Below are 13,933 nucleotides of genomic sequence, written 5' to 3' on the forward strand. Positions count from 1 at the left end.
GCATTTCACCAGTTTAAACATTTCTTCCTCGTAGTTTTCCTGTTCGTGTATCTTGAAGTATTGTACAACTGTGTGGTTTGCAATGTGTTTTAGTTCTTGAATCTTTTTCTTGATAATTGACTTGTACAGGAACTTCTTAGGTGGAAAACTGATGGGGCTAGATTAAGATTATGTAGAGATGCCATAGAACTTCCAACTAAGCTTTTCTCTGGTTTGACACCCTGTGTGAGGTTGGCATCATCATGCAGAAGCCTCAGTCTAGTCTGTAATGGCCTTGGTTTCTTCTGTTTAATGACTTCATGCAATTTACTGCATTTAGTGGGAGAAATTCACCCAGCAGAATATCTTTACAATCCCAGAACTCATTTGCCATTGTTTTTCTTGCAGGTGGCTAAACTTTAAACTTTTAGGCAACTGGTGAATCATGGCGTTTCCATGTCAGTTTCTTTTTGACTCTAATGTGAACTCATAAACCTATGTTTCATCTCCTATAATGATGTTTATTATAAAAGGTTCTTCTTTTAATAACAATAAATAACCTTTACTTTCAGTGACAAAACTTTAATAATTCATTAAACAAATGCTTTTGACCTTACACATTTTTGGTTCTTCTTTTTGGTAACAGCAGAGATTTTGAACAAAGAATGGTCATTTCAAAGTGAAGTAACCATTCTTTGCTTTTGTGCTCTTCAGTGAGCAGTTTCGGAATCCAGCAACAAGCCACTTTACAAAATCTGAGGTGATGTCACAAACAATGATTTTTAGAATGCCTTATTTCAGCGATTTTATGAACTTTGACCCTTCTATCAAACCTTTGATAATGACACAACATTTATCAATGCTTGATGTCCTTTATCTGCCTGTGTTCTTCTGAATCATCAATTGGTGAAGTTTGGCCATATTTGAATTTATTACTGCTGAATTTGAAGGATGTAACTGAAAATTATTCCATTTTGTTTACTTGTCAAATTCAGTTCAATGGATAAAGGACAACAGTGTGTGTGTGGTTACTATTACTCTTTGCCACATAGCCATATTTGCCTGTGACATTGAGTTTGCACATACAAGTTATGTATAAGCAACACCTATACCTTGAATATCATACTGCCCTCATATAATAAAACTCCATTAATAAATACATAAATTTAAACATTGTAATGAATATTTTATATTTCTTAAGATGCCAGAAAAATTTTTTATCAAACAAAAAACAATATATATAATTTGAAATAAATATAAACTTGGATAATGCTTAATTAAAGTGAAGAGGAAGTGAATAAATAATTGAATATGTGAATGCTTAAAGCTTCAGACTCTGAAAAATAATCTTCGAATCTGACTGAACAGCATTATGTTGTACACTGTTCACATGGAAATGAGTTGAAAGTAAGAACTTAACATTAAGAATCATGTGAAAACATAACCACTAAATTAAACTAACATTTAAACTGAATAAATTGAATAAATGAATAGAACTAAATACAAACATGTGAAAATATTTTCTAAAAAGTCAAATGATAATTGATTTCCAGCATTTGGCAATGATGCAGCATCTTTCAAATTAACAATATTGTTAGAGGCCATTTTTAAAAATTCATAACTTTTTAGCTCTAGCAATATTTTCATCATGGTATACCATTTTAAGTCCCACCAGTGGCCAAGCGGTTCCATTTTCTGAACATTGGAAGTTGGTTGTGTGTTTGCACCTCACCAGGACAGGCTGGCCATGTGGAGTTTTCTGAGTTTTCTCCATGTCTGTAATGTCTGAATAGGGGCCAGTTATCTTTAAAAAGACTTCTCAGAAGACATCCCCCTTACGCAGATCACCCAAGTGTTGCATTGTCGTAACTTAATAAACAAACAAACAGTATACCATTTTAAATAAATATTTTCAAGGCTTTCCAGATCTCATTTGCAGATTTCAATAGTTTATTTAGAATAGCAATTTCTAGAACAAATAACATTCATTATGAATATTATAATTTCCAAATTTAATAATGTTCAAAAAGAGTTTGATTTTATCTAGAAAATCTTTCTAAATAAATTATTTGAAATCAGTAGAAGATCTGGAGATCCTTTAAAATATTTACTTAAATATCTTTTTGACTTATTAAAAAATATAAATATGATTTTTCTTGCAATAATTTAGATAAATATATAATTTTAAATATGTTACATAAAAAATTAATAAAAGAATGGTGCAAAATGAATATAAATAATAATAATTATATTGTATTAATTTCAGATGGAAAGGATTTCCGTATAACGTATTTCAGATAGGAATTAAAAGTTTAGCAGCTGGTATTTCCATTAGTCTGTCTACTGGGGCTTTCTTTTTACAGTTTTTAGATTGGTGGTATAGTCAAGATAACTCAGGATATTTTTCACAATTTCCTATTCCTCCACCTCCAGAAAAGGTAAATTAATTTTTTTATAATATAACTTTAGCTAAGTTATTTGATTATTTACTACATTTATTAATTGAGGCAGAGGCAGGTTTATGTACAAGCAGACTTATAGTTTGTAGGTCCCTGATTATAAAAGGATTCCAAAATTATTCCATGAATTTATAACTAATATCCTAGAAAAATATTTTTTGTTGTAAAGATATTTAAACTGTAGACCAGGGGACCTATTCTGAGCTCTTCCGATAACTCAAGGAGAGCGATACACGGGTCATTCGATAAGTTTCTTTAGCGAAAGGCAGTTAACGAACCTTACACAAATTGCTATTCTGAGCTCTACGTTAAGTGGGTTTTGCTACGGGTAGTCGGTCAAGATGCGTCTGGGTTCCACGCTATCGATAGCTATTACGCTTTAACCAATCACAGTTTAGTTAACATAGTATTTTTGTCACATGACTGCAACCCGCCATTTTCTAAGCGAAGCACGTGCTCATTGCATTGTCCTGTAGCAGCGTTAGTGAAGTAGTTTTTACTTTTGTTTTAAAATGTCTAAAAAAGCACAACGAAGCCAGCGAACCACAAGTCGCCAGTTCGAGATGCTTGTAAATTTTATGGAAGAACACCCTAAACTAATGTCGGGGAAATTAGATTCTTCGTTTACTGCAAAAGATCGCCAGAAATTGTGGCAAGAAATAGCGGCAAGAAATAGCCGACCGTTTGAATTCCGATGGAGTCGGCTCACAAAAAGATCCGGAAAAATGGCGAAAAGTAAGTGATAGTGATATATTTATATATTCTGCATGTTTAGTGTTTTAAATAATTTACTGAGTCTATTTTGTCAGCCCATCCGTTAATAAGCAAATATTGTTTTTAAAAATTAAAATTTATGTGATAGTCATTTATGTATATTGTATAGTTTACTGTAAGTTACGTATACAGAATGATTTTTTTTACTAAACTAATGAATTAAAGCCAACATTTAAACTTAGATAAAATCTACAAAATAAAGATTTCTATTATTACATTCTGCTAACATTTTATAATTATACAAAGTATGTCTAAGTTTCTTTGTATATTTCTATGTAATTAATATATTTTTTAGTTCAATCATTAAGAATAAAATGACAAACTTAATTTTTCCACAATTTCTGCTGCTATAAACCTTATAACCAAATTAGAAGTAGTATTATGATTAAATGTCAAATGCAATACATATTATTAAATATAAACATTATTTGCATAGACTTGGAGTGACTGGAAGGCAAACATTAAAAGTAAAGCCTCACAAATAAAAAAATCATCATTTCAAACAGGAGGTGGGCCTTCNTTTACATATCTACATGAAATGACTCCTGAGGAGTCGTTTTTGAATTTCTCTGCCTTTGTTGCCAAGAGAAACATCATCTCCAAGTCTGGATACTGTGTGTTCCATTTCTCCCATCATTCCATCATATAGCTCTATATTCTCATCGAGAGAAATTTTATGAACTATGCACATATTATGTAAAACAGCTCAGGCATTAATTATTAGTCCAGCCTTATAAGGTGAATAATTTAACACCCTGTGCTTGTGCAAACATCTGAATCGGGACTTTAGAAGTCCATTACATCTTTCTACAATAATTCTTGTTGATATTAAACTGCTATTATACTTTTGCTCATTTTGTTGCTGAGCATCTAATATAGGTGTCAGAAGCCATGGTTCCATTGGATAGCCACTATCACCTATAAAAAGAAATAAAACAATTTTGATAAATGAATTTTGCCATACTTTCATATATATATATATATATTATAGAGCTGTTCCAAAGGAAGTTAGTAAGAAAGTTAGTATGGAAGTTTTAAGAAATAATATTAACTATCAAGATATTATAAGAAGTCAAATAGGTCCACTATCGTTGAATTTAATAACAATTCTGCTAATTATGGCCGGAATAGAAAATAATCCCGGTCCTCTTCAACGTTCTCCCCCTCAGGCAAATCAAGTAACTACGCAAAAAAGGGGGCGAGGTAGACCTCGAAAGGATTATTCGCAAGATACGGAAGATAATAATCAGCTAGTAGAATTGTTAGGAGAAGACTATCTACCCGAAGAAGAAATGAGAGAAACTACGAGTGCTACGATAAACACTACCATTAAGGATTTTTTTGAGCCAATAGAAAACCTAGGAAATCTAAGTGATAATGAATCTAGTTACTCGTTAAAATCGATTTACGAATTGATTCAGGAGAAGTTTGATATTTTGACCCAGGAGATTCAAATAATGAAATCTGAAATCAGCAGTATTAAGGAAGAAAATGTCAAGATTAAAGACGAAATGAAGAACATTGGCCAAAAAATTCATACATTAGAAGAAAGGACTAATTCCTACACCAATTTAAAAGGTATGTTCGAATTTGAACTTGATAAAATACTAAACGGAAATACAAGAAAAAATCTAGTTATCATGAATTTTCCTTTTAAAACTTCTGAGGGTGTAGAAGAACTCAAACAATTTATAAATGAAGATTTGGGTTTAAATAATATTGAAATTGAGGGTTTAGTTCAGTTAAAAAATAATTCAAATAATCAAATGAAAAAAATTATAATGGAAACGGTCAAAGATAGAAATCTAATTCTTAAAAAATTCTGGCGAATGAGATCGAAAATGGATGACGAGAAGAAAAAAATAATAATAAAAACGGATTTATGTTATCGCTCCAGAATTAGAAGAAAGCTATTACTTCAAAAGATTAAGTCAGAATATCCAGAAGGTTATAGATATCGAGTAATAGACGACTACTATATTAAAGATAATTTAAAGTATACATACGATATAAATACAAGAGAGATCATATTAATTAATCATTTTTTAGGATTAACGACAAAACAAACTTAGATAAATTAATAGAAAAAACTAATATAAAGTACGGAAACTATGGAAGGAAAAAGCTGACGTTAAATAATAAGAATGAAGATAATTCGTCTATTATAAATAATAACTTTAAAACAATTGAGATAGATTGGTCTAATTATGAAAATAATAAAATGAAGATAAGTTTCTGGAATATCCAAGGATTAAGAGAAAAAATACACAATTCGTCGGTGAGAAAATTCCTAAACTCAAACGAAATCGTTGGAATTACAGAGACTTGGAGTCTCAACTTGAGTACGACTGAAATTAATTATTTAAAACAAGTGAATAATATCATAATGAGTAAGGCACTTCGTAAAAGTAAATTTGGTCGGCCATCAGGTGGTATCCTGTTGATAATTAAGAAGAAATTGGGTGTCATTCTTTGTCAGGATATTCTAAAATATTTTATAGTTGTTATAATAAAACTTAATAATGAAACTAAAGCTATATGGAATTACCCATATTTGGGTCTAGTAGTTATGTACCTTCCACCATTAATTGATAAAAAACTCATATTACAAGAAGTACAGTTTTATTTAAATAGATGGTTCTTTTTGGTCCAACTATGGCTGATCGGAGGAGATCTTAATGCACGTATTGGCGAAAACTCTGATACAAATGTCTTTCTGAACTACGATAATATTAACAACAGAAGACTATCGAAAGATAAAGTATTAAACACAGACGGTAAAATTCTCTTGGACTTTGTACAAAATAATCAGTTAATTATATTAAATGGTAGAATGAAAGGTGATGTGCCTGCAGAATACACGTTTATATCTCGAAACGGAAAGTCAACTATAGACTATATTATATGCTCAGAAGCTATGTTAGACCACTGTATGAATCTTACAGTTCTGGAAGATGATACTTCGGACCATTTTCCGATACAACTGATGCTAAGAAGTAACAAAATAAGAGAGATGCATAGTCAGGGTTTAAATAAGGAATATCGTCCAACATATAACAAACGAAAATGGTTAGAGGAGGTCGAGTCTGTAATAGTTGACCTAATAAATCTAGAAGAAGATAATGATCCTATAATAAACTATCAGAGGCTTATAACCAAATTAGAAGCCTTTAGATTTAAGAAATGTAGACGATTTTACAAGCAAAAATATAAGAATGAATGGTTTGATAACAATTGCTATACACATAAAATCAAAAAACAAAAGAGTTTACAAGCCTTTAGAAAAACCAACACAAAAGAAACACTTATAAAATACGTACAGAACAAGAAAACTTATAATAACTTAATCAAAGCAAAAAAGAAATTATACTTTTCAAATATTAGTAAGAAATTAATAGAAGCAAAAGATTCAAGAATATTTTGGAAGATAATCAATAATTTTCGAAAGAAAAAGTCGGAATATAATATACAAAGTAGAGAGTTCTGTCATTTTTTGTTGAAAGAAAACAAACATAAAAATGTATAGGAAATAACACAATTTATTCATCAAAATAACCACCCTACATTCAATAACCTGTTCCCAACAGGAAACAAGCTTATAAATTCCATTTTTATAAAAGTCACGATTTTTAGAGTTGAAAAACTTCCCTAATTCCGTTTCTATAACCTCTCTATTTCTAAACTGTCAATTTCGCAGATGATTATCTAGGCTTAAAAATAGGTGATAGTCAGAAGGGCTAATGTCAGGGAAATAAGGAGGGTGCAAAAGAGGTTCCCATCCAAGGGTCTGAATTGTGTCAGAGGTCACANCAAATGTATACATAGATTAAAAGACAAAACTACACCCGGATCAGATATGATCCCCAATTCACTTATCAAACTATTTCCAACAGAACTAATTCAGTATTTAACCAGAGTATTCAACAAATTATATACGCATAGTTTAATACCAGATAAATGGAATGAAATCATACTCACAATGATATTTAAACAAGGCAATCGAAACGATCCATCGAATTATAGACCAATCGCATTACTGTCGGGCTTCCGGAAAATATTTACAGCAATTTTAGCTGAAAAATTCAAGAGCTGGATTGAAAAAAATAACTATAGGAATCCAACACAATATGCATACGTAGAAAAAGGTGGTACGCAAACAGCTCTTTTTGTATTATTGACATTAATCCAACTACAATTGCTCAAGAAAAGGCACAAGGTCTTTGCGATTTTCTTAGACTTGGAAAAAGCATACGACTCGATTAATATAGAAGACTTACAGATTAAATTGAAGAAATATAACGCAAGTAACCATCTAATAAAAATAATAGGAAAATTATTCGGGAAATACGAAACGATTATCAAACAAAATATCAATGTCTGGCCGCCGTTTACAACGAATAGAGGATTGTTACAGGGCGATCCGTTTTCACCATATCTTTTTAATTTTTTTCTTTTTGATCTAAATAATTGTTTTGAAAGAGAGGAAGACGGAATTTATATTGATAATCTAAGCATACATTCAATAGCATACGCAGATGATATTGTCCTATTAGCACCAACAGCTGTAGCATTGCGAAGAAAAATTAATCAAATATCTGAATACCTGGAAAAACTAAAAGTAAAAATAAATCCGAAAAAGTCAGTAGTAATGATTTTTAGAAACGGAAGTAATCTACCAAAAAAACACATGTCGTTCTACATTAAGAAAGAAAAAGTGAAAATAGTAAACGAAGTTAAATTTTTAGGAATAATATTTACACCTAATTTATCATTTGAGAAACATTATAAGAGTACAATAAACAAGGCAAAAAATTTAATTAATAATTTAATAGTGTGATAATCCGAGGGTGTTCTTGAACTATTTCCATAGTTTTATCTCTAACAGACTTTTATTTTATTTTTAATAAACTAAATAATTTAGAAATTCATTTAGTAAATTTATTTAGAAACTCATTTGGAAATATATAGAAATTATAAAGTTAGTGGGAAATAATATAACATATCCTAATAAGGCTAGAAACTTTTACATCCTGTAAAATCTGCTCTGTCATGTCACTATTAACCCGAAAAGAGGATGTTTTGTATCCTTTCTCCACACCTCATATCTTAGAATTTTGCACACAACCCGCTCTAATGTCATAACTGTTCCTAAGAATTGATATTATGAAATAATTGGGGACAAAAGGGCCAGTTGGCCAACACTCGAGGCAGTTCCTCCTGGATAGAATTGCCGTATGGAGTGATACACCTGCCTCAGCCGATCATGTCCTCGGGAAAGAGACGTATGAAATAGGGAAGGGAAGGAATGAATAGGTCCACCATGACCAACGAGGTAATATTATTGATGTAAAACTCTCTCTCTCTGAATGGGGTAGTATTAATTTGTAGAAGAAGGACATAGCTAGGAATATCCATACTATGTATACTCTTGATAATATTTGTGTATGTTATCCTTGTATTCAACTAGTGTTAATCATTAAATAGTTAATTTCATGTATAACTTGCCTGTCTGGTTTCTGTTACTTATGCACTAACCCACACAGAATCTTACCACTCGGGTTCTATAAATTAAGCCATCCAGTGACAAGGTGAGCAGGTCTAACAGATCTGACGATTAGAGGGCCTAGACCCTCGTCCGTATTCTCACAATAGTATTATTTTGTAAAATCAAAATGAAGAACGTACATACACAATTTCAGCTATTCAATTCTGTGGTAATGAATTCAATGGGTTATGCTTCCCCAATTTGGAGCATAGATAAATTTGATGAATTAGAAAAAATACAAAACATATTCATTCGTAGAATATTCCAATTGGAATACAATGTCCCAGGCAGTGCATTACGACTAGAAATTAATAGATACAAACTAAACACAATTTTGATAAAAAGATATATTAAATGGCTTAAAAAAATAATTACTTCCGAAAATTTAACAACTAAAACACTGTATTTATTATATGAAAAATCAAGAGGTACCGACTTTAAACGTAACTGGATACTACAACTATCAAAGATTTTAAACACATATGGGTTTTCTATAGAATTATTTTTGGATCAGAATAACAGTTTTGAACAACAAAGTAAGTTATTAATATATAGAGTAATGGAACATTCCATCGTACAAGATATTGAAGACATTCAAAAAAGAACAAATAGAAATTGGTATAAAATAATTTTAAACTATCCATCAATCAATGATTATATGCTAACAAATCTTGCTTTTAATGTTAAAAAATTCTTTATGCAGTTAAGATTAAATCAAAACAGTATAATGTTGGGAAATAAATACATAGAATATGCGCAAGTCAAATGTCCAAATTGTGATATGCCACTATCAAAAATACATATTTTTAGTGAATGTAACAATGAAAACGATAATGCTCATAATTCCGAAATTAAGTCAATAATTAATTGTACAAACGAGATAGAAATGTATAAAGTATTGAACAAAGCAAATGCTAATACTATCTTTAATCTTTATAATTATATAAAGAAATTTTTTCAAACTGTAAACGGTTAATTAAGAAATTAATCTAAACTAAAATATAATAAATAATAAATAAATAAAATGTTAGATACAAATAAATATATACATACTATATGTAATGAAGTTATTGATTGTAAAATTATAGTCTAATAATTTATTTTAACTAACACGTCTCTGTAACAGGCGAATGCCTAATACGTTAAATAAATGATGATGATGATGATATATATATTATATTTATTTATTTATTTATATATATTATATTGTATATACGTGTGTGTATATATTTATAATAAAGTGAAATGAAAAACATAGATGTTAATAAAAATAGTTAAAATATATTATAAAATAAAGACAATTGACATACGATACAAAAGATATTGCGTAACCACAGTCTTCTGCCTTGTTTTGATTAAACTTTTAATATTTTTACTGTTCTATTTACATATAATAAATCAAATATTCTAAACTTTCTAATAAATAACTAAAAATAAATCAACTATTACTCGATAAACATATATGAAGCATTATTTAGAAAAATCTAAGAAATATGTAATATTCAATATAAAAATCTGTTGGTTTAATTTTACTAACCTATTAACCAAGCATTATTATTTGTTTGAATTCTTCCCTCTATAAAAGCTCGTCTTAAGTTGCAGCTTTTCCATATAAATGAATCATGTGTTGATCCAGGAAATTTTGCATTAACGCTNTCTTCAAAGCTGCAGCTTACATTGTATATATAAAAAATAATGTTTATTCAAAATTCTTGTTAAAAATTACACTTCAAAAGTGTAACCTGCATATACTAATCTTCACGAAACTTTTATATATTTATATTCAAAGCTATCATTTTAATTTATACATATGCGAATGAAACCTATTTCAGAAATAATGTTCATGCTATAGCTACTTACTTTAAATTTGAACAAAAAAGCAATTATTCATAAATAGTTAAGGTAATTATTTTTAAGCAATACAACAACTTAGTTTATTAACATTAAAAAGCTACTTACTTTTATTTCTGCAGATAGAGCATTTTTCTTAAAACACTTTGGCTCTAGCGTATCTCGTAATGCATTACATACATATATAACTAATGGTTTCGGAAGACGATAAAGTTGTTTAAATCGTGTATCGTTCAGCCGAAAAGCATCAGCTCGAAGATTAAATTGAGATTCGCGACGTCGAATTCTAATTTCCTCTCTCTCCAATTGTTCACGAAGTAATATCATTCTCACACCGAGCGACGCCATGTTGTTTAGACTTTCATTACGTTCCTAACGGCAGGTTGAGAGTGACCGATGACAAAAGCTTAGTTATCACACGTGGCTATCGGGACCAAAAACAAAACGTACGGCTCAGAATAGCATTTTCACGGTTGATTAAACGCGAATCACGTGGTTCTGAAAGAAACTGGTTTTTATCATATCTGTGAAATTCAAAGTTAATAAAAGCATTTAATCCTTTAAAAGTTTAATAAATTTAAAATAAAAATGCCCTCAACCAAAGGAATTTGACCCTGCAAAAACGAAATATAAAATACATGAGAGAATTATAACTCTTTTTGTTTAACTATAAACATTCTCACGATCAAACCGTATATAGTTTACAGTTATCGGCGAAATTTGTCATATTGTTGTCATTCTAACACCACTTTAACCCCACACCTGCTAAAACAATTGATCACCTGACGAATTTTCCCACCAAAAAGGTATAAAAGCCATCCTCCTTCCCCTTTCGGGGGAGTCACTGATCAAGAAGTCGCCATCGCGCCAACCAGACGGACATTCGCTTCCCGCTGACCTGCCGCACAACATATTAGAAGACCTTCGATCCCAACTCTCAAATTGGATCCCGCCTTTCAGAAATTAAAGGCCTTCGCTATCATCGCAAGAGGTATGAACGCTTTATTGTAAACTCTCTCTCTCATACGTGAATGAGACGTACCGTGTTAGAACATTTGTTTTATTATTTGTCTGTAATAAATTGTTAGTTTAGAAAAATGGTGTCTTTATTCGACTATGCCAACGCCTTATCGTTGACCCCTCCAACTCTCCTCCACTCGCATAACGCGTAACCTAACGTTACTACCATCCCTGACAAGAAAGTAGGTCACCGACCAGTGGCCGGAAGTAGAGGACTCCTCTTCCCTCCCGGTGGCTCACATATCCGTTAGCTTAATGATACTACTAAGAATAGGTCCCCAGGTCAGTAAATATTGTTCTACTTAGAAAACTTGTCTTTCTAAATCACTCACTACATTGAAGAAATAATAATTACTTTAAATAATTGTTGAAACGTTTTATCTGTGTATAATTATGTAAAATATTCAGTTTTATTAGATATTTTTATAATATTTTGTATAATTTAATTTACAGTTATTTTATATTTAGTTGAACCTTAAAATAAGATCAAAATTGTTCGACTATTCATTATTGGATTAGGTTTCATGAAATTTACTGTAAGACAGTTAATTTCTGAAAATTTGCATTTCTTTAGAAGTTAATGAATCCAAAGGACTTGTGTAATGAAGGATTGTGCATTAATAACATTAATGCTTCAAACAATAAAATATTAAATGTTATTATTGCTTGTAGCATTGATGTTATTAATGCACAATCCTTTATTACACAAGGATTTCCTTTGGAATCATTAACTATTAATACTTATTTCATTAACTATAAAATATTAAATATTATTATTGTTTAGAAAATTTTTTTATAATTATCATTACACTATGTTAGTGGTCAGAGTTGATAGATGTACTGAGTTGTTTATTCATTTATTTATTTATTTATTTAGTGGCCATTGAAATTTAATAAAGGAATTTGTCCACTCTGTCATCAAAAACGAAGAAATGAAACAGTTCTATCCACCAGTGGGTATGTATATTATGACAGAATACAAATACATATATAAATATTGAATTTAAGAATAAAACATATTAATGATTTGCTGTAGCTATACAAAAAGTCAAAAGTAAAATAATGAATATACTGGATGATTATAATTGAAGTACTACTATTCAATGCTGTCTAGAAATTTGCAGAGGCAATCAAATCTGGTATGGTGCCTTTCAGGACATCTGGAAATCATTTCCATAAAAAAGTTAGTACTAAAATTTATCATTATGGCCTCTAGGTGTTACATGCAATGAAAAAAGAGTTTCCTTTGCATAAGGAAAGGCATTGCAGTCAAGTATTGGGTATTAAATACCCAATACTTGGTTGCAAATAGTTATAATGGTTGACTGTCATTCTTATCAGCTATGATAGACATCATCTTGCCAACATATGCATTTCTTGTGAAATTATTTTATAAAAACAATGGCATATTATGGGTATACTTTGAGAATTTTGTCATCATAAGAATTTTTGCCAAGGACTAGTGACTCCACAAGCTCTTAAGAGAATGGTTATTTAATTGGAAGAACTTGATGTCTAGGAGTTCATCCTGGTTGAAGAGAGAAAGCTATCACAGCACAGGTTATTGAAGATGCTACCACAACTGTTGAACAGTCAATGAATAACATTGCATGCCCCAGTAGTGCACGTGAAGCATCATGGTAGTTGGCATATCCTATAGCAGTGTCGAAGATACTAAGAAAGTTGGTATGTTGTTGTCCATACAATATTAGTCATACCAACAGTTGTTTGCGCCAGTAGGGAATCCAACTGACCTTTGCATTAACTTTCCTTTCCAGAATAGAAGTATATTTTCTGTGTGGATTGAGAAGACACATTTTCATCACTGCGAAACAGTTAAAATCTGTTACTGTCACCATTTGGACCTCAGAAAACTCTCATGTTTTTCAACAAATTCCATTGCATTCTAAAGTTACAGTTTGGTGTGGATTCATAGTCACAGCTGCAACAGTGACACTGCCTTGAGTCAATTTCTTCTGTACAATTTACTCCTTACATATTGGTTTCTTCAACAATATTTCACTGATAATAAAGTGATTAATCATGTATTTTCTATTGTCTGACCACTTTGTTCTGATCTTAATCTGTGTGATTTTTGATTGAAGGGACATAAAAAGTGTAGTTTATTGAGGATATTTTGCAAGTTTGGTGGCATTTAATGACAGTATCATACAGCATGTGAAAAGCATCACAAATGATCATTTACAGTCAACTGTTGAATACACTGTTCATTGGTTTTAGGTTTTACATCTTCAGAATGGAAACTATGCTAAGCAGTTCTCACTATATGTATATGTCTTATATG

The 13,933-nt window shown here is 30.7% G+C and overlaps 1 long non-coding RNA gene across 1 annotated transcript in view; it reads left to right on the forward strand.

The window, feature by feature from the left end:
• LOC111615453 overlaps positions 1–12,696 on the forward strand; it is a 16,457-nt gene extending 3,761 nt beyond the window's left edge. Inside the window, exons 2-3 of the long non-coding RNA XR_002755084.1 lie at positions 2,246–2,417; positions 12,506–12,696. This is a non-coding gene — a long non-coding RNA (uncharacterized LOC111615453). The remainder of the gene's footprint in view (positions 1–2,245; positions 2,418–12,505) is intronic.
• The last annotated feature ends 1,237 nt before the right edge of the window (positions 12,697–13,933 follow it).

The sequence above is a fragment of the Centruroides sculpturatus genome, unplaced genomic scaffold (assembly GCF_000671375.1).
Source record: "Centruroides sculpturatus isolate CEXI.00-Female unplaced genomic scaffold, Cexi_2.0 scaffold2256, whole genome shotgun sequence".
In the NCBI taxonomy this organism is placed as follows: Eukaryota; Metazoa; Arthropoda; class Arachnida; order Scorpiones; family Buthidae; genus Centruroides; species Centruroides sculpturatus.